This window comes from Amblyomma americanum, chromosome 7, assembly GCF_052857255.1.
Source record: "Amblyomma americanum isolate KBUSLIRL-KWMA chromosome 7, ASM5285725v1, whole genome shotgun sequence".
NCBI lineage: Eukaryota > Metazoa > Arthropoda > Arachnida > Ixodida > Ixodidae > Amblyomma > Amblyomma americanum.
Window position 1 is genome coordinate 138,515,814 of NC_135503.1, and position 26,600 is coordinate 138,542,413.

Here is a 26,600-nt window from a genome sequence, read left to right on the forward strand (position 1 = left end):
CGGAGACCGACGAGGCGACGGCGCGCAGCGAACAGCTGCGACTCGGCGCAGCTCGCTACCATGGTTACGGCGCATGAGCAGAAGTGACTAGCGCGGACAGCCTGAAATACGCTGCTGACTAGCCTTGTGTAGCTTTCGCTACAAAAGCACCTAAACGTATAACTTTAAGCCTTTGCTGTAGCCTGTAACCTGCAGTGAAGGATTGGAGACCTAATATTGTCTGTAGATCCCTGAAAATATTTCCCTTCGAAAGATTTGTCTTCATTATCTCGGAGGAGCAGGAGGAACAGCAATTTTATTTTAACAAAAGAACAAAAGATCCTCAAGGGTGGGCTCACTCTTGTCCAAGAGTACACAGGCCTGGACTTCTCGGAGAGCTCTGTCCACTAGCCATGTTTCGCCAGCTGATTGAGCACCTCGCAAAGTGCCCTCCCATGAGAAGGGGGATGGGTTGGGTATGGGGGAAGTGCATGCGTGGGGGGCATTCCCACAGGTAATGTATGAGGGTGGCCTTGGCCGCCACACATGCTGAGTAGAATGGGAGGGTCAAGGTAGGATGGTAGCGATCAAGGAGCTATGTTACAACATGTATTACTGCGAAAGCATTACTTGGCTATATCTGCGAGTGGGCGTCCGCAAACGTGTCGGCAGCCATTGTGTCGCTCTCAGAAAAGTTAAGATCAAAAGAATGGTTGTAATCTATAGAGGATGATGTGAGGGTAATGTGCGACAAAATTTGGTGTCGATAGGATGATTAGTTAATTAATTAGAGCCAAAAATGTTGAAAAACCGTTGAAATAGCGCAGACGTCGATATATTGAGTGGACGGGAAAAGAAATGGGAAAGGCAAAATAGTGAAAAAATAGGCAGAGGATTGCAAATCAAGTTTAAATTGGATTGAAATGTGTGCTGATGAGGGATAATTAATCGATCAAAAAGTTTATTGACATAGAGTAATTAGTTGATTAATTCAATATAATTTATATTTCAAATTATTTTCGGAAATATTCTGGCGGGTTTATAGGCGAAAATCTGTTCCTGACAGCTTGACAAAGGCCTACAACGCCACCAACGAGGCAGTAGGCGATGACTTGATGATGCAGAGTATTAAGAAAAATAAATGTTTTACACACAATATATGACTAAAAACATGGATAATAACAAAGTAACAAAATATACATTAACAAGAATTACATTTTAAAATTTCGCACCAGCTATACAGCAGACATTATTGACAAAGTATGGATTATAACTTCAAAAGAAATTTACACAAAATGTTTTAGAATACATTTTTGTGCAATTAAAAAACAAATGATTTCAAGTGTAAGCAATAAGTAGCATGAACAAACTCTTCACCAAACAAATAACTGGTAATATTTCGAGGAGAAAAGGCAACGCACAATACAGACAATCTGGAACCTACATTATATAATTATAGCGAAATGAGTACGCTTGTGCCCGCTTGATATCATTTGTAAAGAAAGGTGCAGCTATGTGGACAAGAATTAGTCATGTAACTGTTTCAGTGCAGGATTGGTTATGTGTTTTTTTGGACTGGAAGATTATACTGAAGTGCTTGCACTTTATAATTTGTACGGAAACCAGGTATGAACAATGTGTCAGTGTTCCATGTGCGAGTGTCTTAATTTAGTTCCAAAGAAGCTAACGACATAAGGAACCACCTGAAAGAATCCATTGCTAATTAAAATTATTACAGGACGCGAAACTCGTAAGCACGGTTGATGCTAATTATATTGTAGGACTGAAAATATTCTCTTGTTGACGACAGAGAATCTATGTTGGCGATGTTACGAATATTTTTTTGCTGCAATACGTATATCCTGTAGGAGGCAAACAAGGCATTCTAGACTTGTAATTTTATTGTTGTTGGTACAAATGCATGGCAACGTGATAATGCCCCTGTAAATGTTGAAGAAGCAAATGTCGTCGGACGGCCGAATAGACTGGACGGGAATTTAGTAGGTGGACAGGAAAGCAGCAATGGCTCCAAATTTGAAAAACGAAAATGTGAGAGGTGAAAACAGGATGTAATCATAGTAAATGTGGTTAATTAAGGTAATTAATTAACGAAAAAACGGATACAGTGATTGTAAACGCGGTGGCGGCGAACCAACGCGGCGGCCATGGTAACACATGCTTTCGCATTTCCCCACGTAAGCAGTCTTCGTTGCCCTCGTGAACTTTCTTATTCGTCAGCAGCACAGTTGACTTCGTCTTCAGGGCTGTCATATTTTACCCCTGGACAGCCGAAGCACCACGGGAGAGGCAGTCAGTCATTCCATGGGAGTGGCAGGGCCTCATACCAGCTACGTGGGCTACTTCGGTCGTGGCTTCCAATGGAAAATTGGCTGAGCCTTACGTTACGTTACACAATAGCACGCCTCACTGTCAGTGGTTGTCGTTCAGCCACGACGAAAGTCGCCTATGCCGCCCTTATGAAGCCCTGCACTCCCGTGGAATGACCGACTATCTCGCCCGGGGTGCTTCGCTGTCCAGGGGTAAAATGTGACAGCCCTGAAGACGAAGTCAAGAGTGCATCGTGAGGAGCAAAACCGCAAAACAGGACGGAACTGAGGCACGCGACAGCACAGGGACAACACACCGCCCTGTGTTGTCGCCTGCCTCAGTCCCGTCCTGTTTTGCAGTTTTGCTCCTCACGATGTCCTACCAGCTGGCCAACGACCAAGTCCTTCTAAGTCAACAGTGCAGCTGAACTAAGCCAAACTTCTGGAGAGGCCACCAAAGCTAGTTTAAATTACCAGAAACATAGGTAACCTGGCGATACTAGTTGTTGTAGTGAGCTTTGGAGCGCTCTTCCGATGTGATATTCTGCAAGCGGGCTAGTAGGCGAGCTTCTTCGGCCAGTCATAGATTCTGGAGTATGTGTGGATTGTCATCAACGAACAATGGTAAGATGGTGTCGAGGAGTACCGAAGAGAGCGTGCGTAGAGGAGAAAGAATGAACTGTAGCTGATCACCTCATGGATAAACGGCATATTAGTATCCTAGTTCTTGTGGTCGGATGCGATATATATGGAAAGTATGTTAGCAAGTGCCCGGCTCGTGCTCTTTGTCGAATAATTTATTTGAGAGTGGTAGGGTGTCGATTGTCTAAAATGAGGTGCGAACAAACGGTGTTCTTCGGGAACATCTGCCGTAAACTGACGACCTCGGTCACTGATTACCACTCGCGGTGGTCCATGTCGTAGGATGAGAGAGAGTACCAAGAAAAGAGACACTTTGTAAGCGGTGGCCGCAGGTAGAGCAACCGTCCCGCAGTAGCGGGTAGGTAATCAGCACACACTACGACCCAACGATTGCCGTGGGGAGACTTCGGAAAAGGACCCATGAGGTCGACTCCGACATTTTGAAAGGGGCCGTATGGGGGCGGCGCAGTACGTAGCACGTCCTGTGGAGTGGACTTGGGGCGTTTATGCCGCTGACACTCTGCGCAGCCGGAAACATTCCTCTCAGTCGTCTGACGCATCTTCTTCGGCCACTAAAAGCGGTAACAGGTGCGGTGGAGCGTTGGGGCCGAGCCCACATGGCCGGATGTGGGATCGTCATGTATGACGCTCAGAAGGCCCGAGCGGCGGCTTTCGGGAACCACTATAAAAAAGTTGCGTGCCGGACTTGGAGTAGACTTTTCTCTACAGGAGACTACCATGGGTACCAATAGGGTTGATGACAGTAGAATCCCGGGCAGCGGCGAGAAATGGCTGAAACTCTTGTTCATATCCTTCGTAGTTCGGAATACTGAGATATCAGGAAACTCACGCACTCAGGAAAGGAATGTAGGTATCGAAGCTTTCAGTCGCAGTCTGTCATAATAAGCGAAAGACAGTGTGTGTATGCGTGTTTGCGACCGCTTTTATCCGAAGAAGCGAAGTCGTACTCTTCAAAACGAGGGAACCAGTTGCCAGACGACCTGACGAATCACGCAGGTTGACGAGCCAGCAGATGGCATGATAGTCGGTGACAACCCTTAAATGGCGGCCATGCAGGCAACACCGACGCCACTGCGCGGCGAAGACCACAACAAGACATTCTTGGTCCGTGACGGTATAGTTACGCTCATGCTTACTTAGAGAACGGCTTGCGCAAGCAATTACACACTCTTCGTCTTCATAATATTGAACAAGAACAAAAACTACGCCATCACTCGCGTCTGTGTGGACTTCCGTGGGAACAGAAGGCTTCATGTTCCGGCGAAACGGGTGCAACGTAAGCAGGAACATCAGCTGGCCAAATCATAATAATAATGATAATTGGTTTTTTGGGGGAAAGGAAATGGCGCAGTATCTGTCTCATATATCGTTGGACACCTGAACCGCGCAGTAAGGGGAGGGATAAAGGAGGGAGTGATAGAAGAAAGGAAGAAAGAAGTGCCGTAGTGGATGACTCCGGAATAATTTCGACCACCTGGGGTTCCTTAACCTGCACTGACATCGCACAGCACACAGTGCCTTAGCGTATTTCCTCCATAAGAACGCAGCCGCCGCTGGCGAAAGACAAATAAAAATATGAGGTCCATTGAAACGGGACAACTTTTTAGAGAAGGGGTATCAGCGACACCAGAAAATCTAGAGATGCAACGACGGAAATATGAGAACGACCCCTGAAATACTACGGAGCTTCTTTTGAGTCCGAGGTTGTTGAGATGAAGCAACTGCCGTAGCCTTCTGTGGATTTGACCGGACACCTTCGTGGTCGACGAGATGACCGAGTACCAGAGCTGTAGGTTCTTCAAAGCGGCACTTTTTCGAGTTGAGCACAAGGCCACTTTTGTGAAGAAAGTCCAAAACAACAGCGAGCAGCTTCTTATGCTCACTGGAGGTCCGGCCAAAAATAACAACATCGTCTAAGTAACGCATGCATATTTGATATTTTAGGCTATGTAGTATCATATCCATAAATGTTTCGAATATGGCAGGCGCACTGAACAAGCCAAAGAGCATCACTTTGAATAGCACCACTGGGCGCAAGTGCCCCGCACACAAGCGAGACGCACACCCAAAAAGCCGCTCAACGGCGCATGCGCAGATTAGAACGGGAAGCGTCAGCAACAGTGAATGCAGTTGCCGCGGCCGCAGCCGCCTCTGCACCGGCGCCTGCATCGCGGAGGAAGCCGCGGTGTTTCACGCGGGACAACAATGCTGCCACTGCGTTCGAACGTGAGATGTGTTCCAATGCGTTCGGCCGCTCATGTTATTCTCTGATTTGGTTTAGTTTATGGGGTCCCAAAACGTATCAAAGCAACTAAGGCTATGAGGGACGCCGTATAGTGGAGCACTCCGGATAATTTCGCCCACCCGGGGCTTTTTAGCATGCACTGACATCGCACAGTATACATTTCGACTAACATTTCGCCACTATCGAAATGCAACCACCGTGACCGGGACCTAATCCACGTCGTGCGGATCAGCAGCCGAGCACAATAACCAATGATTCACCGTGGCGGTTACTCGTGTTCTGTTTGCACCAGAATGGGGTTTCAACGGGATTGTCGCCGCTGAAGCCGCGTCACTGCGAATGTTTGTGCCGGGAATTTCCAACCCCGCACTTGACGACGTTTCATCTCTGTGGTATGTGCTAGGCGGTAGGGTGGAAAGGCAATGTGCCAAATATGTCCACTTGCAACGGGTTAGTGTATCAACCGAAACCACCACACTTACTATCGCTGAACATCAAATAAATATTATATTGGGGCAGACGAAAAGGAATGGAAAATAAAGTTGCCCGGTCCATAATACGGAGTATAACGGGGTTAAACCAATGAAAGGAATAATGATGATGAATTGGTGCAAATAATAATTAGTTGAAAAAAAAGTGGGGTATCTGCCATCGCTGAACAGTCTGAGTGAAGACTTGACCACTCCAAGACTGCCGTTTATGCAGTTGTGTTGACCAGTTAACTGTGGCGGTTAGTAGGCATCCGCGATCCGGTGGTGAATGTTCAAGTTTACGCGAACAACAATATGACGTACCCTGATGTGTACAGCTTTCGCTGGAATAAGCCACGTTAAGCTACTAGAGTAGCCTTGCGTGAATTTTGTGCTTCGACATTTGCTTGCTGCTATGCTGTTTCCCTCGACGACATTAAGATTTTTTCTTCTCCTGGTTGTTTCGTTAAAAGGGCTTGGTTAGTGGTGAACCTCTGAGCCTGAAAGGTTATCTTCAGGCACGCCAAAAGAAACCTGAATATATATATATATATATATATATATATATATATATATATATATATATATATATATATATATATATATATATATATATATATATATATATATATATATATATATATATATATATATAATTACTCTTTTGTTATTGCTGTTGTTCTACCTCTATGCCTCCTATGATATATGAATTTTTACGGTGAACTGTGCTTTTAGGAAAGAAGACCTTCCAGTTTATGTCGACGCGTTCTCGGCTTGGGCACACCGCGCATGTCTTGGAGAAGTCACCCACCCCTGACATTTTACATATCCTCTCCAGGCATGCTTCGATGTACGTACGGTTCATCCTAGTCAGTGAGCGCCTAAATGAGCACAACGAAATAATCGCACCTAGAATGAATACGCGCCTAAATGAGCCCGGCCAAATAATCGTACCTGAACTCAATAGTATTTTCCAGTAAGTCTGTTGGACTATACGCCCAAAGGTCGCTAAGTCATTGACACTATGATTCGCGCTCAAAGCATTTGCAATTGACGTCCGCTCTGGCGCGGCCAAGATGCAGCTGTTTATGCTGCGGGCCTCATTTTGAGGCTGAAGTCCGGCTCGAACTCGGGTCTCAAAGCATGAACCTGGCCCAGGCCCGCTAACTTATCGTTCTATGTGTCCGGCTCAGTTTACCCAGCTCGACGAAAGGCTTGGCCCGCGGGCCCGGACCGACGCCAAAGCAGCGCAAGAGGCAAATTTATTGCTAATGTGCAAGGAGACTCCTACTACACAAATAAAGAAGTGGCCAGAAAAGGCGGTCAAATTGCAATGAAACTTAAAGAATTTGGTTTTACAAACACATTAAGAGATGAGGCAGGTTCTCCTGCTCTGCTTATTACAGAGTCATCTTGTCGTTCAATAACTCGTAAGTTTCTAGAGCGACATAAAAAGTTGCATACGCTCGTATTGAACTACTTGGCCTTACCTGTGGATTTTTAATGAGAGTGATATTTTAGGGCTCGCGATGCCTAAATATTAAAACTTCCTCGCAATCACAACAATGTCATTTATGCTTGTTTTAATGAACATGATTTAGTCGGTTGAATTCATGAACGCACTTGGCGCATTTAGCTGCATTTGAAATGCAAAAATGTCTGCTTATTAATGTGCAGTATGTGTTGAAACATCAGAAGAGGCCTAAATTAACGTAGTGACATTTTTATAGCGTAAAGACGTGTTTTTTGCAGGTGAAGGCAGGAGAGCTTGAAACAAACGGCCACCCGTCGAGACAATCGAACGAAAGTACGTCTTCAGTGCTCTCTATAAGGCGCAAAATGTCCAGTTGCTAGAGCTAACACAAAACCGAGCAGATGCAAAGTGCTTTTTAGTAGAACTGACGGCGTGTGTTCGCCCTTATCTGCAAGAGCCTAATCCAGCAGTGCCCTGTACTTGAGTAGGCGAACGCACTCTTCGAAATGAGCCGTGTGTTCAGGCGTCACAACACTCCACTAAGCCGTAGTAGCAGCCCGATGCTTGGTTTTGCACTTTTGAAATCTACGAGAGCAGTCTTTCGCTGCTGTTAATAGAAATTATAGATAAGTGCCATTTAACTTCTCTTGAATTGTTCAACGTGCCTGGTTATGCACATTCGAGGTTACTCGTGCATTGAACTGGCAGGGACGCTGATTAAATTGAATTGAATTGAAGTTTACTTCGATCATATATCACATTACAATGGAAGCGCTCGGAAAAAGGTGCCTAAAGGACAAATTGACAACGCCCGACGCTCCCATAATGGCATTACGCAACAGTAGAAAAACAGCTCATTGGCAAATAGGTCGGCATACGGCTCAACAGAGTCAAACGTAAAGAAACCAAAAGTGGCCGAAGAGCCTAAACCAAAATTGTCACGAAAAATTTACAGAGAATGCAAACAACACAGTTCGAAAACAAACCAAACAAAGCAGCATACGGGCTTTAAAATCTCACAGTTGCCGGAGTCGCTAATAATGACACGTATTGTTTTGAAGCTAACTGCAATAAGGTAAATGGTCTGGCTATGAAACCATAAGTAATAATTGGCAGTCTGTTTTCTGTCATTTGTTGCCTACATGTAGTTTTATATGATTTCACTCGGGTCGCTATACACGGTTGTGTAGATAGGGGCTGTTAATTGCAGATTGGGTAATGTTGCAAAAAAAAATAGATTCGATGCTTAAGTCTTGTTTGAGTTTCCTCTAAATCCGTTCGTCGTCTGCAAGGCGTATACAAATGACGTAGTAAAGGTTTTTTCACTCCACATCAACGAACAACGCCCTGGAAGCATTTCAGCGCCCTCATTGTTTCACATTCAAGATGTTGTGGGAAACAGGAAAAAAAATAGTATTGCATGAAAAAAAAAGTATGACGACGGATTTGCATAGTTAGGCCAAATGCGAGAGTCGTGCTATCACTTTGGGACCATTTGTTTTCATTGTTTATCGTGCTCATACATCGTTATGCATGATACTACACTTGAAGTGCTTTTACTGCAATCGTGATATGCACGCTTATCAGTCCCTGTTGCGCTTAAAGATTACAGAGACTCTCCTGCGATCATTAAAGTAGTTAAACACACATGATGGACTGGAAATCGCCGATTGTATGTGCAAAACTGCATTTAAAAGTTTCATCTATGCAACTTTGCATCTATGCGACTTTTACATGGCTCACTAACCATACCAGTGCGAAAGCTCCATTGCGATGGGTAAAAGATAGATCTTGCGATATTTGTATGCTTGCGGTGTGTGTAGGTTTGTACACAGTGAAAGAAATAAATATCCACGACTGCGATTCGAACCCCGGCGGCGCGAGCAGATGAGCTTCGCTGGCCACTGCGCGAGAGCAGTAGGCTATCGCCGCAGCCGAACGCGCCCTGTGCCAAACTGCAGCACACTCTTGTGCTGTGCATTGCGCATCGTACTCTTCATCAACTAATACTACCATTAAACTAATATTGGTGCTTTGAGCTATCTGGGGGCAATGACCGAGAGATGTGCGCGGCATGCGCTGGTGTGGACAACGTTGTGGTAGAAACACGGAACTGGAGCACATGCCGCCGGCATACATAGGTAAATTGGCTTTGACAATGAAAAATTTGATGCCGAGCATAACTGGCAGCCTGGGTGAGTGGACTCCTCAATCGCGCTTTCAGATATGTGGCCGTGGTGTCCAGCTGCAATAGACTGCGCTTTCGCGCAGTATTTCGTGCTTAGCCATGCCAAACCGGCAGGCATTTGTTTCATGGAAAGCGGCAGCGCGAAGCAACAAAAACGAAAGAGAGACACGAGAACACAGGACAAGCGCTGATCTCGTGTCTATCTTTCGTCCTTGTTGCTTCGCGCTGACGCTGTCCATGATGATTCACCAACTAGCTCGCAACAAGATATGAATCAAAGCCATTTTTTGTTGTTGGTTTTCAACACCATTCACTTTGCACCACAGCACTGTGCGATACTAATGGCATGCCGAGTCACAGCAGGGAAGTATCACTGCTGGTGCCAGAGTAGTGTATTATAGAGTGCCGCGTGGTCTGCCAAAGCGCACCAATTTTCGACTCATAGCCGCCGCGATGGCTCAGCGATAATGGCGCTCGGCTGCTGACCCGAAAGACGCGGGTTCGATCCTGGCCGCGGCGGTCGAATTTCGATGCAGGCGAAATGCTAGAGGCAACCGCAGCGACAGCCTAGTGTTTTGAGCATCCGATTCGGATGCATGCGGGAGGTGCGGGGTTCAATCCCCAGTGCCACCGGGTACCCACCGGTGATACAATGGGTACAACCTTTACCCTGCCTGTGCTCAGCTTCTTTAGGGTGAAACGCTTGTACCCCACCTTGAGAAGACGAAACCAGCTTCTGCCATGGCCCTCTTTGGCCGCAGGTGCCCTTGCGCTATAAAAATCCAGCATCATACAATTCTAGAGGCCCGTGTACTGTGCGATGTCAGTGCACGGTAAGGAACCCCAGGTGGTCGAAATTTTCACGTTTCTTCAATACGGCGTCCCGCATAGCCTGAGTCGCTTTAGGACGTTAAACCCCTATAAACGCTAAACCGTTTGACTGATGCCACTATAAAAAGCGACAGACAGGGTACTGCCATGTGTGGCGCTTATACGCCCGGAAGACTACGCTCGAAGTACGTGCAGAAGGCACCCTGGGCAAATCCTTTGGAATTCTCAATATCAACGGGGGCGTCTAGGAGTCCGCTACTCTGATGACTAATGAGGGTGAAGCGTCTGGCCAGCAAATGCTGCTGTTGATGTAAAGAACACCTCCTATCGGAAAGCGAAAGCTGCAGCCAGGTTTTAAGGCAGCTTTCGTGCGCCTTGTGGTCACTCTTTGGGGAAGGCTGGGAAAATACCACTGGCTAGCTTATGTTACAGGGGCCCGTTGGCAAACACATTGCTCAATATATTTTGGACTGGAAAGTACCAAGACGCTGGGCTGCATTACCACTTCTTCAAGGACTTTCTGTGCAAAATTTAAAAATGCCCGTATAGTCTGTACTCATGCATTACCAATAATTTGGGACAAGCTCATCTATTTCCCCTGATTCTGAACATTACAAAATAGCGCGTTGACATCATGTGATATGCAACAAAGAAAGAGAATGACCAAGTCGCTGCGGAACAGAGCGTGATAGACTGCTAGGCTTAGCGACACTGGCTGGGAGCTGTCCCGAATTTCTGGTTAGGGATAGCAGCAAGGCGATGACGGCTTCGTAGCCGCTGTCATTTGCTGCCGCACCTGTAGTTTCCTTTTCTGCCGACTCCTTGCCTCTCAGCTCACAACAGCAATACAGGCTTTATGGGGCTGAGATCACTGAAGTGCAGTTCGGAGTATTTCGCGAGGACTTCGATGTTGGGATCGGGAAAAGGATTCATTGGAAAGCAGGTGCGACTGGAGCGACGACTGATAAAACTGTCTACCGCGCCCGGATGGGGTACGCTTTTATTCTGGCTGCTACTGAAGCACACCGCTCGCCTACCCTGCCAGGAATCGCTGAGTCTGCGCGTTTTCGGCGACGACGTCATTGGAACGTCCCGAATTTGAGCCAGAGTGGTGGAAAAAATGCTCCAACTTTGAATATAAATACCTCTAGAACAACCGCGTCATTTATTTCCAGGCAAACGATGTGATGACTACAAAGGCTTGTAATAGAGAATAACTGACTTATTATTGCTTATTATTGTGTGTAATTAACTGAAAGCAATGTTATTCGAAATATTATTAGAAAAAAATCATCTGTACAAGGTTATATAACCTTGTACAGATGATTTTATTCGTGTATTCATTTATCTTATATAAGATAAATGAATACACGAATAAATTTATTTTGAAACGACGGTTAGAAGATTATCATTGGAGAGCAAACTACGTAATATAAATGCAAAATATTGGCACGTGCTTTGCGTGCCGGCAGTGTCGGAAAGCTCAGCTTGAACAGGTGACAAAAACGATGAGACTAATTGTGATGACAATAGCCAAACGCTTTTCAGTGCTTTATTCTCGAACCTAAGAATTTGTTTGTAGCCGTTGCATGTCTATATCAACTGCGCTTGGGCGCCCTTTCCTTTGCTTAGGAATCTGAAAGAACTTTGAGAAAAAAGTTTCGGGACGTCTGACAGATGAATAAATGACCTCGCTTGGTATCTGAACTCGTCTATCGTGACGTTCACAGTGTATATTTTAAACCAAACGCTCAAAAGCTTGGTCATTGACAGTTGCTATACGATAATGATAGCTTTATCTTTGTTCCTGCCACTCTTCCGACGTTAAAGGTTTCGCCTTTGAACATTTTAAGAGGGCGGTTCACAGCAGTGGCAAGGCATGTGCTAGCGGATCACTCAATGGATGCATCATAAACTGCCGGTCTGGTTTATGGTTTATGGGGGTTTAACGTCCCAAAGCGACTCAGCCTATGAGGGGCACCGTATTGAAGAGCTCTGGAAATTTCGACCCCCTGGAGTTCTTTAACGTGCACTGACATCGCACATCACACGGGCCTCTAGAATTTCGCCTCCATCGAAATTCGACCGCCGTGGCCGGGACCGAACCCGCGTCTTTCGGGTCAGCAGCCGAGCGCCATAACCAAAACTGCCTGTCTATTAGCAGAGCCACTGCTGTTTAAGCCTTCGTTTGAAAGAATATCACATTACGCTATTAAAGCCATGCAGTATACCTTTACCTTCCAAGGCAATTTTCGTATCGTCGCCGTCGTCAGCAAAAAATGCCAGGCTAGAAATTGAGTGCTACTCCGAGTGGAAAAGTACCCAACAGCATAGAAATCGTACATCATAGTGATCATAAAGCAACCGTAATGTAAAAAGAAATTGAAATAAGAATAGAATTAAAATCAGAAATAAAATAAAAATTGAAAAATATATAAGTAAAAAATAAAAACTATAAAAAATATTAATGAAATATAACATCAAACACAAAGGGTGAATATAAAGGGTGAATCTCCGTTAAAATGAGGCATGCAGCATCTAGCTCAGTACTCGTTTTCATTAAGAAAAAAACACAAAACAAGCATCAAAACCACATGATGGATGATACGGCGCGTGTGAACAATGATAAAACCGTTTCACCAATGCAACTGAACCCACCACTATTCGTGGTTCACACATTTTTTCCATTGTTTTTCATTCATTTACCCTAAAGGCCCTGGCAGGCATATATATACGAACGTGATATCCCCCCCCCCCCCCATAGGTGGGGGGATATCACGCAAGAAATACAAAGAACAAAATAAATAGTAATATAGCGACACTTCAAGAGAATGCAGGAACACATCATAATAAAGGTTTAAGCAGTCAGCAATAAGAAATACAATATGCCTGAATTATAACATGCAAGCATGAACTACAACTCACTCAAAGACTTTGAAGAAGGAACAAAAACACACAACAGCATGAAGAACGCAAAACGAAGCCGTCAAAAAATAAATCTTACACACTTACTCTCCCCGCCGCGGTGGCTCAGTGGTTAGGGCGCTCGACTACTGATCCGGAGTTCCCGGGTTCGAACCCGACCGCTGCAGCTGCGTTTTTATGGAGGAAAAACGCTAAGGCATCCGTGTGCTGCGCGATGTCAGTGCACGTTAAAGATTCCCAGGTGGTCGAAATTATTCCGGAGCCCTCCACTACGGCACCTCTTCTTCCTTTCTTCTTTCACTCCCTCCTTTATCCCTTCCCTTACGGCGCGGTTCAGGTGTCCAACGATATATGAGACAGATACTGCGCCATTTCCTTTCCCCCAAAAAACCAATTATTTATTATTACGCACTTACTCTGTCCTACTATCTTTTAGTACTGAAAGAAATTGATCGCGATCAATATTGTTAACTACAGAATGGAGGAGGGCATTCCATTCTCTTATCGCCAGGAGAAGAAACGAAAATCTGCGTCTGTTCGCGCAAATGAAGGTTGGATTTTTTTATTGTGGTCAAGTTGATGAAATGTGCGCTTGGGAGGCCTAATTAGCGGTGTGGAGTAGGATGTGGGGTCAAAATATAATTTATGAAAAAAGGCAAGGCATGATACCTTACGTCTGCTTTCCAACGTAGGGAGGTTAAGGTTCACTTTTATTACGGTGACGCTTGAGAAACGCGAGTACTGACGTGCGATGATTCGAACCTATTAACTTAATTAACCTACTTAACCTTAGCAAAGAATATCTCTACAGTTAGAACTGAAAATCTCGGTGTATATCATACTGATCACAAAGCAGTAGTGAATGTCGTTGTGAAGTAATAAAGGGCAATATAAAACCTTTGTCCGTAAAGTTTCGAGACTGATTTATTTTCTTCTCTAGATATGATTCCCCAAAACAAATGTTGGCGCGTATGTGTAGCGCCATCTTTACGGGCTAACCTGAGCTATTTATGTTAATTGCTGTGGCAGCCACTGGATGGCACATGTCGAAAAATACGTTGTCATTAGTCGTCTGCGCATTCTACTGTCAGTGAATGGGGAGAGATGGACGTTCACCTCGAACAGCGTGTAAACATAAAATTCTGTGTGAGGCTTGACAAGATAGCCACACCGACGTATGAGCTCCTTCGTGACGCTTACGGCAACGAGACGTTATCGCGGGCGCGAGTTTTCAAGTGGCACAAGAGGTTCGTTTCAGGCAGAACGTCGGTGGAAGACGACACAAGGCAGGGGCGGGGCGCCCTTCAACTTCACGGAATGCAAACATCGTAGCTCCGATCATGGAAATCATACAGCAAGACCGCACCATTACAGCCCACATGTTATCAGATGCTCTCGACATTAGTTAGAAAACATGCCACCAAATTTTTCGTGCAAACTTGGGGAAACGAAAGCTGAATGCCAGACTTGTGCCGCACTTCCTCATACAGAACCAGAAGGACACGCGGACATCAGTGAGCGCTGATTTGCTCTCCGAGGCAGAGAAGGATGCTGCTTCGTCGACAGCATCATTGCTGAAGACGACACACGGTGTTTTCAATACGATCCTCAAACAAAGAGGCAGAGCGCCGAATGGCAATCCACAAGCTCTCCGGCGTTGAAAAACGTGCGGCGACAGAAGACCAAAACAAAGACGATGCTGATAGTTTTTTTTCGATTGCAGAGGCGTAATATACCACGAGTTCGCCCAACAAGGGCAGGCGGTGAATCAGGAGATTTATATATGCGTGCTCAAACGCATGCGTGATGCACTGCGACGCCGTCGCCCTGACTGATGGGCATCTGGACAATGGAGCCTTCTACCCGATAACGCAAGGCCGCACGCTACTCTCAGCGTGACCAAATTTCTCGCCAAGCACAGCATTAATGTACTTTTCCATCCGCCATACTTGCCTGACCTCTCCCCATGCGATTTTTTCCTGTTTCCTCTCGTGAAGAGAGCCCTAAAAGGTCGCTGTATGGGGAGTGTGGAGGCCATCCAAGACGCCACGACAAAAGAACTGACAGCCCTGCCAAAAGAATAGTTTTCCAACTGTTTCCGAGACCTCACGACGCGTTGGAAGCTGTGTGTAGACTGCAAGGAAGACTATTTCGAAGAGGGGCTGCAAAAATGATTTCAATGTTAAACGCATTTTTTAATCGACTCAGTCTCAGAACTTTACGGACAAAGGTTGTAAGTACATTTCACTCGTCTCTGCTTTCACTGTTGGTAGAGCCGCTTGTGTGAATTGTTAAGTGACGTCGCAATGAGTAATCGGGAGTCGTTTTACAGCTACGCTGTCTAACCATCTTCACAGCGTGTATTGGAGCCACATTTTTTTTTATTGCAGCCATACACCGCTTCCGTCGGCTGAAGAGGTTACGAGCTTTCGTGTGCAAGTTCTTGCGAGCACTGTCACCAATGCCAATAAATTTCAACCAAAAAGTCGGAGAACGGAGCACCTGCCAGCATCTCGCGTCAGTAGCTGCAACTAGAAGCAAAAATACGACCTTTGCTTGTCGCCTACACAATCGACGAAGATCCATGGTGAGCGCCAGTCACCGCCAGTAGGACAGGAACAACACGTAGCAAGTTGCAGAACTCGTCCAGGATGGCGAGAGGGTTAAAGAGTATTCTATCAAAACAAATGCCACCGTTAAAATACACGCTTCTCGTATTTCATTCATTTCCCCTCTGACGTGAGAACATGTCGTTCGCAGCTTTCAGTGCTAAACACATCCGATATGGAGCATATTTAATATTTAAGTTTTATGTGCGAAATCTCTACATAACGACTTTGAAGGCAATTCTGTTGTCGACATTTTAACTGTGCCTGAAGGCTCCGCGAGTGTTCTGAGTGCCGAGGCCGTCACCGTAAATGTATATCAGCACGCTTGAATATAAAAGTAAAAAGACACTGCCTGCGACCTGACATCATTAAAACATGAGAGGACCTCTTTGAGGGCCGGAAGGTCGGTCTTCAAAGGTTAATACCGGTTTTAATATTTATGAGTCCTGTAGGAAATGTGGAAGAAGAAAGAATGTGGCTGTAGGGCTGACGTAGAGTCGGCATATTTGGAAACCTCTTTGGGACCGGCGCAGGTATAATGTATAAGTAGTGAACAGCACGCACGGTTCCAGAAACATTCAACGTGCTAGGGATAGTGCTGATAGCGGCTTCGCAGCTTACGATCAGTTTTCTCGAATTTGTCGGCATCCCTGAAGGTAAGCATATCACCAAGTCTTTTACTCACATTGTTTCAGTGGACTTTTTGCTTCGAGATCAGGCAAAACGTACTCCTGCTGGTGGATTTATAATTTCGGCGATTTGATCTAGAAGTTCTAAGCGTGCGAGATACTCTAGTTGCCTGCGTGTTCAAAGAATAACCCCAAGGGTGCTTTTTGAACACTGTGGTAATAATTGGACTATATTTCTATGAGTGCCGGTTCTCCGTTTTAGCAGAGTATTTCTAAAAATAATCAGTAAAGCAGCTTTAAAACAGCAAAAACTGCTAGCCGGAATCAAAATTTGGCTGCGCGAGATTGTTTCTGGCGCAGCGAGCATGAGCAACAAATATTTTTGGAAACGCTCGCTTGCGCCCATTGCATGGCCGTCACTAGTGTGGCACATTCCGTTCGGGAAGTGTGTTAAATGACCAAACAGAAGCTTAAAATTTTGTTCCAAAAGAGCCGGTAGCGAGTATAAATATGCGGATAATGCCCGTGGCATCACAAAATGTATGTAGGAATAACCCGAGATGAGGTCAGGAAAGTTGAAAAATTTATAATTGGGTCCCAGAATATAAACACGACACAACGGACTGACTTGGCGAATACGGTAAGGAAGGTGACAGGGACTTTGAGTGAGCAGTTTCGTTAAATTGCGTAAACCTCAGAAAATCTGTTGAGTTTGCATCCATTTTCACAGGGCAGAAGCAATCACGGTAAAATGTGGCAGTGGGATCAGTCGCGTAACGATTGCACTGTGGCGCATGTGAAAAGCTCCGCTTTGTGGTGCCGCCCAGTGAAAATGCTATATTCAGTCGGGGCGGAGTGGGGACGCGCTCGACGATGCTGACCGTGGGGTCTCTCAGCCAGTAGACTTGTCATGCAGGGATGTAGGGGAACCTTGCGAGAATTTTAGGAATTGGAACGCTTCAATACACCTAACGGCCTCCTGCGCCCAAATTGTTATGAAAATTTTATTCCGCTTTGAGCTCTTATTCACCACAACTTTTGCTACAACAAATTGCGACCATTTCGCATCTAAAGCATCGTGCATCTTCACGTTTATCGCATGACTCACTCTACTTCACGACATCATGCTACTCACGGTGGTATGGGGTACATCTCTGCAGCATAAGAATCAGCGTGCACTGGAGCCGTAGAGACTCATGAAACACTAGTAGAGGTTGGCCTTGAATGACTACTGCATATCAAGGAGTGCAGACCCCCAATTTTGCTGCTTGTTTTGTTGGTGAGGACGTGTAAGGTATTTTTGTACATGTTTTGCCACGTGGTATTCGCGACTACTAAACAATTTACGATTTGATTTCTTCTATTACATCATTCGGTTTCGCTTTCGACAGCCGAATTATGGCGATCACGTCAAAGGACACTATTGGTCGCGTGAAGCATAAAAGAACGGCTATAATATTGATTTTCTTCATGCCTTGTGATTCCAGCTTGCTGGCTTTAGCGTTCTGCTGAATTAAAAACACGAAAGAGCATTCATATCGCAGCTCTCTACATGCCTCATGTGGCTTATACTAACCTTTCACGTTACTGCCATGGTTCAGCTGTTCAAACCGAAACCAAGACAAGTGAAAGAAGAAATTCAATTGCAAATTGTTTAGCGGTTGCACCAATTTATCTTTAGCATACCATTACAAAGCAGAAAGCACGCAACTAAAAATTTAGCGTCTATATTCTGTTAATAAGAACATGCAAGAACGAGAAATACGGAAATTCCAGAGAAATTGTGAAGGGCTCCATAAACCCGTATCCGCACCGGATCAAAAGGTCGAGAAAGTAACCATACGTGTGAATCATAAGCTTACTGTTAGGTTGTCGCTGCGAACATAATTGGAAAGGTATAGTGTGAATGCATTCACCAAAAGAATTTCATTACCGCAGCTTCACGGAGTCTTGAAGGCGAAATTCTTGAATGCGAAATGCAAACTTGTTGGTTATGTTAATAACCACTGCGAAACAGTATTAAGGTGTCGGGAAAAATGGTTGCAGAAAACCAGAGATGTTAATCGAACGTCTTCACTCAAAAGTGTGTGTATGCGGTAGTTTCCAGCCAAGCAACTGCAGTAACGCCGTCAGGCCGCACTAGAGAATACACATACTGAGAGGATATCTCCGTGGTGATCTGCCTAATGTTGAGTGTCACGTGACAAATTCTTGTAATTTTCCGTTGACCATGAAAAAGGGGACATTTCGGAATGTCTACAGTGGCGAGCCTAGAAACTCTTGTAGTCGGCTGATCGGTGTCTCAACTAGAACACAGCATGTGAAGGATTATACATCTAGGACTCCATATAGACATTGAAATGCATGAGTTTATATTGCACATTCAGGTCAAATCGTTGCCTTTAAGAGGTCGGTAAAAAAGAAGGTCAAAGTTTCAGATCATTCAGGTTTTTCAGGCTGCGCTTGGTAGGTGTACCTCGGGGATGGGCTGCCGTGTTCCGAAGAGGCTAAAATGGTTCAGCCCCTTGCTGGGAACTGGCAGACGCAGCCGACCCCAGAGTTCTTTTCATTTAGCAAAGCCAGGTGAGGTGGCTACAAGATCAGTAGATGTTTCTCTCTACTCCCTCTTTCATTAACTTAGCTATTCTTCCACCTTGGGCGGGACTTCGCTGCACAGCTGCTTCCCTCTCTCTGCTCACGCCTGTGCACTGCGTGACGGGCACCCCTCGACGATAAAGACATTTCTTCTTGCCGCCGACAGATTTTGTTCCACAAGGGTCATCTGTAGCAACGACCCTCATCTGAAACAACGGCCACTGTCCTTTAGGCACTAGGGTTCTCCAGAGCAGGTTTTAGATAGGAGGGTTAACAACCTCACCGTTGCAGCGATATTTATAAAGTTTCAAGAAGAGATTCCGGAACACTAGTATAAGTTTTTGGGCTCGTACGAGCAGGAAATGAAATAAAATATCCTAAGAGACTCGAAAACGAGTTCTCTTCCCGTGGTTAGGATAAGATCTGAGTTGAATAAAATGAGAGCGTGAACGATTTGTCAGTTGAAAGCGTTATTAAACAACCTGACTTTGCAGCACTTATGCGCGGGTAATTTTACCAAGCTTAGGGAGGCCCTTACTAAAAGGCACTTATTTTCGAGGCGTCAAATGAGAAAGCTCGAATATAATGCAACCTTTTTTTACTGAAGCAAGGCTGGTCATTGTCTAGTTGGTATCATAATTGGAGCATGAAGTGCTTGCGCAACACAGAACACGGCATATGTGTACATATTTACACCATGAAACACTTGAGTGCACTAGCAAGATAATTTTCACTATGTAGGTGGTTAAAAAAACAAAAACAATACAAGAAGCGTCTTTCCTGCAAAAATGACCGGATGGGCATGAGTTCTTTGCTTTTCTCTATCGCTGTGTTTTCTTCTTATAAAGCTAAACGTCAGTTTAATATAAAACAGCCTGCTTCTGCCGGTATCAAGGGCCATTTGAAGATACTGACTGATGTTACGGTCCCACAAGCTCACTTATATTTGAGTGAGAGAAAAAGGCGAATTATTCCAACGCAGGAGGGTACGACTCGGAAAGGACGCGCCGTCAACCTGCCACAGAGTGCGAAGTACGCATGTGCACCGCCTGCCTTCGGCTCAGCAGCGAGCGGCCGCGTGTCATTCTCGTTAACCATAAAAACAAGTCGCGAGACTGCTTTTAAGCTCTGTCTTTGCTCTTTAAGTTTAGTCTTTTGAGCGTTTAGCTCCTTTTCTTTTTTTGTGTTGTCTTTAAGCACGTTAAAGCGCTGCTGGTCCGGGCTCCATCCCTGTCATTTGTTTTTTTTGTATTTTTTCTGAGAGGGCGCACACACACACACACACACACACACACACACACACACACACACACACACACACACACACACACACACACACACACACACACACACACACACACACACACACACACACACACACACACACACACACACACACACACACACACACACACACACACACACACACACACACACACACACACACACACACACACACACACACACACACACACACACACACACACACACACACACACACACACACACACACACACACACACACACACACACACACACACACACACACACACACACACACTAGCTACTAAATATTGTTCGATTTCTGCTTGCTTCAGCTCTCGCCTCAGCCTTGTTTGAATGTTGTCGCCCTTGACGAGGCTGCGCAGGAAATGCTTTCACCCGGCTCCTGCGTGACGATTTCGTTCACAACCTGCACTTCGCAATCTGTACTACTGACTCCCAAAGGGCTTGATAGTCGGATTGAAGTTGCAACTCTTCCGAACTCATTGTAACTTCCACGTCATTCCGAACTTGCTCAGGATACGAATAATACGTATAATCAGGAGAAAATGAAGCGGATATCATGATTTTGTGTTCTTTCTAACGTACAACCTTAGAAAGACACAAAATCATGCTATCCGCTTCATTTTTTCTGATTATTCGTATTGTGTGCTCTTTCTAAGGTTAATTCGAACCCGATCGCAGCGGCTGTGTTTCAATGGAGGCAAAACGCTAAGGCGCCTGTGTGCTGTGCGAGGGCAGTGCACGTTAAAGATCCCCAGGTGGTCGAAATTATTCCGGAGCCCTCCACTACGGCACCTCTTCCTTCCTTTCTTTTTTCACTCCCTCCTTTATCCCTTCCCCTACGGTGCGGTTCAGGTGGCAGCCGATATGTGAGACATACTGCGCCATTTCCTTTCCACCAAAACCAACTCAACTGAGTTCAATTCTGAGCTTAAAGAAATTTCAGACTAGCGAGGATCCTATACTGCTGATGGGCATTCTAGTTTAGGACGGACGAAGCTTAGGTATGCTATTGATTTGATCCGCGAGTAGCATGCCAGGCCGACAACCAGGCAGACCTCTCCTTTGCCATTAAAATTCCTCTTCCTCCTCCTATTGATTTGACGGATGTGTTAGCAAATCATACATTGTGATGCATAAAACCAAGAACAGGGTTAGCTTCGTTAGCGATGTTCATGGTATAAGATGACCATGTTAGGTTTTGCGTTCCCGCAATGCCCAAGTACTTACAGGAGAAAACTGGCGATACTTCAGAACCAAAAAAAGAACGTGTTTAGAAGGAATATGAAAGTGCCTGCGATAGAATGAAATGAAACATGTTTTAGTAACATTAAGAGACATTAAGCATTGTTTTTCAATATAGTACAGATTTACTTTACGCGCTGCTGCTATCAGCCGCTTCACATGTGCATAAAACTATCATGAACTCTTACAAAAGCTTTCTCAGAGCTAATGCCCCAGAACTGTTCTTTTTTCATTGTCTTGCTAAAAGAAGGCAAACATATTTTGAAAGACATACACATTTGAGTGCTGACTTACTTTATTCACAGAAATACGAGATCCTTACAGTGTACGCATTACCACGTAATCTACTTATAATATATTCTAAAGTTGCTGGTTTTGCATCTTCCAGGATTAAAGCACATGGAATTCACGAGAATTCTCCCGATTGCTTTCGGGTTTCTGTCACTCGGTAAGTGTAGCTTCTTTATACATCAAAAACCGCATTTGTAACTGGAGTCCCAAAAACACACTTTGATATTTTTCGGAACCAGATCAGAAGCGATTGCATTTATTCTGCAGTAGCGTCAACAACAAAGTGCTTTCGTGAAACCGTTTCATTTGCGTCAAGCTACTCTGAGGAGTTCTAGTGATGTGTTTATTTGGCGGCAATTTGTTCAAAAATATGCCACAACGAACGTTGGTTAACATCCAGAAGGTGCCGCTCTTACACTCCTGGACGCGCGAATGCATTAATTACCTATTTCAGTTTTTTGTATTGCTTATATCAGGCGTATATCGTGCCGGGTGGCATTTACACCTGTGGGATGGTTCGGTTCGGTTTAGGGGGGTTCAACGTCCAAAAGCGACTCAGGCTACCCATGTGACTCGCACCATATCGCACTGCCGCACAGATTTCTAGAACTGAACAGCAAGTTACGTCCGGCGGTAACTGAGCATCCCATTTGGCCGCATCACTTAAGTGGCGATTTTAGGTTGTACTTGCTCACGTAGAAGGTGTCATGAGAGCATAATTAGCCGCTGTATGTGAAAAGGCAGACTACGCTTGAGACCTTTGCATTGCTTCCACGCGCTTATTAGAGTTTTCGGTTGCAGCGAAGCTTTATAAAAGGTTTTTGTGCAACCACACTCTTTCAGTCTCGCAACGTACCCGGACTCCGTGGCCGTATCGGCGCTTGCTTGCCCGTGACAGAATGAACGGAGTAAATGGACCGCCCTTTGGCTCCAAATACCGGCCTGATAACCGGGCTATATTTACACCGACTGTGCAGTGCAAATGGATTGTGAAACCGATCCTTCGAAGCTTATAAGAAGTAACTAAGACGTTGGTAGTGACTTTTGTTTGCCCAAACGTATACATACCATAAAACAAACGAGGCGGCAGAGATGGCTGCATAATTGTGAGAAAATCTGAATTGCTGCCAAAGCAAAAAGTAGCGACGTACTTATATGAGAAATTTGAGGCACACTACATTAGGATGCAGTGAAACTAAACCTGCGCCACTGTGCCCTCGATCACGCTGACAAGAGGATAATTTATTTTTCGGAAAAGCAATGTGAGAGCGCGATTGCCACAGAACTCGACACATATCACTAAATCAGCAGGGTGCGAACAGGAGCACCCAAGTGCACGCCATAGAACGTAAGAGAGCAACGCAGAAATATCCTCCGACGACCGGCGGAGAGTGCGTTGCTTTGTGCGTGTTAAGTGGTGCCCTCTCCGCTTTGCTTGGAAGGGGCCAGAGAAGAAACTCGCCCTTTCTGAAAGAGTCCTCCGTGCCTGACCAATGGAGACGCGCACCCGGCTGAAGGGTGCCATAGAGTTTGCCCGGCTGATGTGGTGGTTTTGACGTACGCGCCCCCCACCTCTTTGCGAAGTAACTGACAAACGTAGAGCGTCAGTATTGGCGTATTCTAATAGGCGATTTGGAGCAGCTCTCAAAATTTGAGAAGGAGTAAAGATGTGAGATCAGAACTGAGGATCTGAAACCAAATCGCTCTTGAAACACGCTCTTCGGTCTCGTGCATGGAGCAAGAAACGCTCCTAATCGCCGATTGCAATGCGTTATAATAGGAAGTTTAGCGCCGGCGGCTAGCCAATGCCTTAGGTTGCTTTAAAGAAAGCGTTACGGCACCACTCTCGAGCGCTACACCGCTGTCGCTCAGTTAAAGGACCTGCGAGGCAGCGCGCGCCATTCGTCGGGACGGCCACTTCCGTGATCCTCTGGTCGTTAGATTATCGCAATGCCCGGTGAAAAATTTGTTTTTATTTTTTTTGCCTCTCGTGTGTATTAAAGCACTGTTGTAAAATTTTGCTCTGCAATATGTCTTTTGTGAAGTATTGCTTGCATCAGTTGCATTGGTTTGTAAAACGTTTTGCATACGTTCGTATCAGTGTAGTGTAACTCTTCTGTACCGTCTGTTTGCCATATAAAGTTTGTTGTTCAGTGGACCTTTGACAGCGACTCATCCTCTCGCTGGCGACCGGCGAAAGCTGTACACCAAAACGACCTTTATCACTTCATAGTTGGGCTCCTGCTGCCGTTGTCACGCTAAGTCGTAGGCATCTTCTGCGAGACCAGAACACATACGCCTACACATGCTTTTTAAGGGTGTCTGTGTATGCACAGTACCAGTGGGTAATGTGGCAGTGTTACAAAAGCTTGATTGTGTGGCAATTTGCGGTGCTCTCTTTCCTTCTCTTGCTGTTTGCGCGTAATGCGCATGCGCTCTCACGACAGGACATGGTTAGTGTTCTTTAAAAAAAAATCAGTAGTACAGGTCTGGTCGGTAGCTTTCTTCCGCTGCTGGTCGAATATATATATATATTTTTGCTGGATTCACTAAGCCTATACCACAGATCAAGACTGCATACTAACCAGACTGCATTCTTCTACTGAAGCGGTAGGTTCTCATGACGCCAGCAAATCAGGGGCCTAACTCTCGGTGTTTGCGAACAGGACTTCTTCGCAACTGAATCGAATAGCGAAGCTTCTGTATAAAATCAAATACGAATAATGCAGCCCTAAACTGAATGGAATAGGAATCGAATATTTGTATGGTTATTCGGTACTTATGCGAACACTCTAACAAAAGGAGTGCTTATGCGAACCAGTGAAAAACTAGCATGAGCGCTATAACTAATGCTACTAAAGCTTTAGCTATTGGAAGACGCAGCAGTAATCCCCGGTATGAGCTACTTAGAACGCAGTCAGTATATTAATTCTTTGAATGTCATTTCATGGGGCTCAGAAAATTACACTTTACTACTGATGACGACGGCGATCAAACTAGCGGCATATCTCAGTTCATGAGAGTCGAGATTTAGGCGGTATGGCTTCCGCTGTCAGGCGCATAAATGTAGGGTTTGCTGAATCTGGCTCAACACTACCGAGTCGTGCAGTCTTGGAGAACATATGTTTGAGCATCATGAACGCCGCCACAAGAATGGACGCTGTCGCGGCGTGAATTGAAGGAGGAGACCAATCGCGGAATCATGCTGTGCGACATCGCAGTGGGCCCCGGCTTGCAAACCACCACCGAAGAAAACTACGGCGTGCGCGACTCGAACTTCATGGCTGTTATTCGAAAACCATTCGAAAACTTGAGATCGTATTCGATTCGTTGCGAATAGTTTTGACTATGCACTATTTAATTTCTTCAGCGAACCGAATAGAAGGATACTGGATTCGATGGGATTTGAAAATTTAGGTTGTTCTCACACTGTTACCAAAATTTCAAACTGTCTCACGCGTTAGAACGCTGAGTGGATGGCCGGTAATCTCGCTGTCGTAGGCCTGGTTTTCACGACTGCCAATATTACGGGCGCGAGTCAGACACGGTGAGATCTCATACGAACGAGTGGCAATCAAATCTGAGAGAAAATGCTGCAGAATCTGCATTAAATTCACCGAAGGCACCATATACAAGGCACACTAGGATCGCATGAGGGCACAGTGCCCGTTCTCGAAATCGCGTACATCCGGGCCCACTCACCCAATACGACGAAACGTGTTGCAAGAAAGTGACTCTATCCTTTTTGAACCAGCTGCACACATTTTGATATCTTACTTGTGACACTTGATAGATACTTTAATCATTGGTTAGGAACTTGCACAAACGTTTACCTGACTTGCCGTAAAGCGCATTCAATAAGAGCGAACTGGCTTGGCCGTTCCTAAAGTGACGGCACCGCGCCCACTGGTCGGCGAGTCAACCGACAGCACTTCGCCGTGGAGCCATGTTCACTTGACCGAAACAACAATGATAACTTGCGAACCCGACCCAGATCGACAAGTGAAATACACGTTCTCAAGGACAGAGCAACGAAGGTACTCCACATCGTCTAGCAGAATTCGCTATATGTTTCAGAGACCAAATGGCGCCAGAAACAATGACACTTGCTTATTTTTGTCCTTTCCTCGACTTACAGCCCCTGGCCCCATTAACGAACAGCAGTGCCACTGATTGCTAATTTAAATACATATGTAATTCACGCACACAAGGGTCCCAAATTATAGTACTTTGGCGCAGGTTTCTTCATTGTGTAGTTTATTTTTATTGTGTGGTAGGCCAAGCCCAGGTGACAAGATGACTGTGCTCATATATATGTAGCTTCTCTGGCATCTTACCAGCCCGCTTGCCACAGTAGTCTGGAACCCTTCCGCAGTGGAGCACTTGAATGCTGCTGATGCGTGAAACGAGATTCGCTCTTTCCAGTTGTCACACTTGCGGCGGCGGCAGCGCCACGAGGCCGTTCTACCATGCCTGCTTTGTGCCCTGGACCCAAAACAACGAAGGTCCAAGAAAGAGAAACGGTAAATTTTAAAGCGAAAGCTTTACTACTCCTTTCCGTAGCTTGTTCGGCGGGTGCTTTATATGGCCTTGAACCGAGGAGAACCACGTGACGTCACCGAGCTCCAGCTGTGCCGAAACCGATAAAGAGCGGGAGCTTCGAAAGGAAAGGAAAGGCGCATAACTGGCCCCCTGGGACAGTGGAACACCTTAGTCGCACTTTAAGCTACGTGGCGGTAGTGACAGATGTGCGCTGTATGTGTTGGCATTGACAACGTTGTGGCAGAAATGCTGCACTGAAGCTGTTCGTTCGTTGTGTTCATTGGAGGTGGCAGTGACAAA

General features: G+C 45.5%; 1 long non-coding RNA gene across 1 annotated transcript; it reads left to right on the forward strand.

Moving 5' to 3' along the window:
- Nucleotides 1–16,186: 16,186 nt before the first annotated feature.
- Nucleotides 16,187–26,276, forward strand: LOC144097484 (uncharacterized). Its single transcript, XR_013307029.1, has 3 exons — nt 16,187–16,367; nt 21,856–21,915; nt 26,184–26,276. It is a non-coding gene; the product is annotated as an uncharacterized LOC144097484 (long non-coding RNA).
- The last annotated feature ends 324 nt before the right edge of the window (nt 26,277–26,600 follow it).